At 38.0% G+C, this 3778-nt stretch overlaps 1 pseudogene; it reads left to right on the top strand.

Annotated features, from left to right (window-relative positions):
• The first annotated feature begins 1780 nt into the window (after window positions 1-1780).
• LOC102979897 (S-adenosylmethionine decarboxylase proenzyme-like) lies at window positions 1781-3089 on the top strand (annotated as a pseudogene).
• Window positions 3090-3778: the final 689 nt, after the last annotated feature.

The following is a 3778-nucleotide window of genomic DNA, read 5'->3' on the forward strand; positions in this document are numbered from 1 at the left end:
CTAGCAGTTTAGACTTTGACTTCCTTCAAAAATGAGAGCTAGAGCCCTTTTTAAATGATCATTATGCTGCCATTAAGCATTTTATCTCAAGTCACAAAGACTCATTCATTGAACATTTGGGCTAATTATCATTTCTGAAGGCATGTATTCAACTTCGCCATTAACATGTTCTCTATTACTTTTTAAAATCCTCTATTAAAACCGCAACCAAATCTCTCAACTGCAATGCCGTAGCACAGGAATAAACACGAAGTCTGAATAAAATATCTTTGCCTCCATCATTTGCATTTCCACGAGGTCACCTCTCTATGTATCTAAAATGTGATGAAGAGTGATATCATTTCTAGTTAATGTACCTTTTCCCAAAAGCACTTTAGATTTCAAAATAAATTATGTGAGAGATTTGACTATAATTTGCCCGCCTTTGTAGGTATTTAAATATAAGCTGATTTCCTGCTTTCTGAAGGAAAATTTGAGGGACAAAACACCCCACGAATCTTACTTGGGCATATGTGTTTACTTAGGTTGATGACCACAAGCCACTATGATGCCTGATCATAGTAAGCATTCAGTAAATGTTTTCTTTACCCAGTAACAATTTCAAGGGTATATGCAGTTCACAAATGTGAATGCATTCCTATTTGTATTTATATACATACACTTAAAATGTCATTTGGAAAAATCGACTTGGGAAGTGTGTCCTGCATACATCATCTCCATTTTCAAATTTCTATAATTATTTTGAGGCACAAAATATATCTGGTTATAACCTGAGGGAAACTTAGACAGTGCCTGCCCTCTCACTAGGGGACATCTTTCCCCTCGATGACAGGCAGATCTGTCATAGGGACAGATGATTTATCTCCTCTGATTTCATCCAGTAAAGACGCCCTATACAAGGTGAAGTGATAATTTTCCTCAGAGTTAGCATGTCCAATGTCTCATCTTTCATTCTAGTCCTTGTGAAATGACATCGAACACTAAATTGGGTACTAATTTTGATTGTGAGGTTTGGCTGCCTGCCCACTTCACTGGGAAAACAAGCAAATTATCTGTACTTTTTAGTCATAGAAGTTATATGATACCTGGAGCTGGCTTTTTAGTCTGGGGATTTTTTTTTTTTTAATCTACACTGGAAAAGCAAAAGAAAAATATATATGACAGGGATTTTTGACAAAAAATATTTTGCCAGAAAATAAATCAAAATGAAATATACAAAGTGCTGTATCTGTAAAAAAAATATAACAAGTTAGGAGAACTTTAGGTGAAGGAGTGTGATCGGCGGTATATTTGACTACAAAACTAAAGTATGCCATTAATTCAGTATGATTTTAGGAAAAAATCAACTCTCACAATTATTTGAGAGTAAAAATTCAACCAGTCAACCTATTGTGTTCATCCAGCAAGAAAACTTCAGCAAGAAAACTTGTTTGTAAATGTTTGTCTTTAGAACACATTTTAGAACAATTCATTTTCTGAATGCACATAAATAGGGGAGTCAAGTGAGACTTGACTGAAGTGTGTTTGGGTAAACAAAAGATTTATGTGATAAGCTAAATTCTAACCTACATAGTTACATATTTTTCCTTGATGAATACAATTGATGATGGGTTATATAATTTATTAGGAAGGTGTATTAGCAGTGAGGCACTTAGAAATAGAGAAGTTATATGACTTTAGGTTATAAAGATAAACTAAGACTAGAGAAAGGTTGTGCTTTCTAAAGTTTATGATTATTTTATAAAATGGACACGTTAGGCTCCCACAGTATGGCCGGCGACATTAGCTAGTGCTCGCTCTACTCTCTCTAACGGGGAAACAGCGGACTGCAAGAGACTGAGCTGTATCTGCCTCTATTTCCAAGAGACTCACGTTCAACTTTCGCTCACGGGGAAAAAAAAAAAAAGCCGGGAAAATTTTATTAACCCTTTTAAAAGAAAAGTTAATGTAAAATTATAGCAAAAAAGGAACCTGAACTTTACTAACACAGCTGGAACAATCCGCAGCGGTGGCGGCAGCGGCGGGAGAAGAGATTTAACTTAGTTGATTTTCTGTGGTTCTTGGTTGTTCGCTAGTCTCACGGTGATGGAAGCTGCACCTTTTTTCGAAGGGACCGAGTAGCTCCTGGAGGTTTGGTTCTCCAGGCAGCAACCTGACGCAAACCAAGGATCTGGGGATCTTCGCACCATCCCAAGATCCGAGTGGGACATACTTTTGAAGGACGTGCAATGTTCAATCATAAGTGTGACAAAAACTGACAAGCAGGAAGCTTGTGTACTCAGTGAGAGTAGCATGTTTGTCTCCAAGAGACGTTTCATTCTGAAGACATGTGGTACCACCCTCTTGCTGAAAGCACTGGTTCCCCTCTTGAAACTTGCTAGGGATTACAGTGGGTTTGACTCAATTCAAAGCTTCTTTTACTCTCCTAAGAATTTCATGAAGCCGCTTCACCAAGGGTACCCACACCGGAATGTCCAGGAAGAAATAGAGTTTCTTAATGCAGTTTTCCCAAATGGAGCATCATATTGTATGGGACGCATGAATTCTGATTGTTGGTACTTGTATACTTTGGATTTCCCAGAGAGTCGGGTAATCAATCAGCCAGATCAAACCCTGGAAATTCTGATGAGTGAGCTCGACCCAGCAGTTATGGACCAGTTCTACGTGAAAGATGGTGTTACTGAAAAGGATGTCATTCGTGAGAGTGGAATTCGTGACCTGATACCAGATTCTGTCATTGATGCCACACTGTTCAATCCTTGTGGGTATTCAATGAATGGAATGAAATCGGATGGAACTTATTGGAGTATTCACATCACTCCAGAACCAGAATTTTCTTATGTTAGCTTGAAACAAACTTAAGTCAGATCTCCTATGATGACCTGATAAGGAAAGTTGTGGAAGTCTTCAAGCCAGGAAAATTTGTGGCCACCCTGTTTGTAAATCAGAGTTCTAAATGTCTCACAGCGCTTTCTTCGCCCCAGAAGACTGAAGGTTTTAAACCTCTTGATTGCAAGAGCGCTATGTTCAATGATTACAGTTTTGTTTTTACCAGTTTTGCTAAGAAGCAGCAACAACAGCAGAGTTGATTAAGAAAAATTAAGAAAAAACACAAAAAGAGAACACACACATAGAAGAAGGTTGTGGCTGCTTTTTAGATATTGATAGCAAGGGCCATGCTTTCCATAACCACCACCTTGTAGTTGCAGAAAGCCCTAGATGTGATGATAGTGTAATCATTTTGAATTGTATGCATATTATATCAAGGAGTTAGATATCTTACATGAAAGCTCTCTTCTGTGTTTAGGTATCCCATGCCATTCTTGCTGTGAAATTGAAGTGCATGTAGAAAAAACCTTTTACTATATGAAACTTTACAACCCTTGTGAAAACAATTCAATTTGGTTTGCGCACAGTGTAATATTTCTCCAGGTATCATCCAAAATTCCCCACAAACAAAGCTTTCATCCTCATTAGGTGTTGGCCTCAGCCTAGCCATCTGGGACTGTTCTATTAAATTGCTACCAGCATTTTGCATCTAGTTACCTCCACTTTCTAGAACATATTCTCTACTAATGTTATTGAAACCAATGTCTACTTCATACAGATGTTTTTCCAGCACCAATCAAAGTTCTTCTTCCATGAGTCGAGTCCTCTAAGAAAATGACTGCAGTTATCCATTTTGTGTATTACTATCTCACTGCTTCCTAAACTCGTGTGACTTTAATTGATTCATTCCTCACCATGGTGTCTCCCTCCCAACCACACCCCCTCCATA

Source organism: Physeter macrocephalus, chromosome 4 (genome assembly GCF_002837175.3).
Source record: "Physeter macrocephalus isolate SW-GA chromosome 4, ASM283717v5, whole genome shotgun sequence".
NCBI classification, from domain to species: domain Eukaryota; kingdom Metazoa; phylum Chordata; class Mammalia; order Artiodactyla; family Physeteridae; genus Physeter; species Physeter macrocephalus.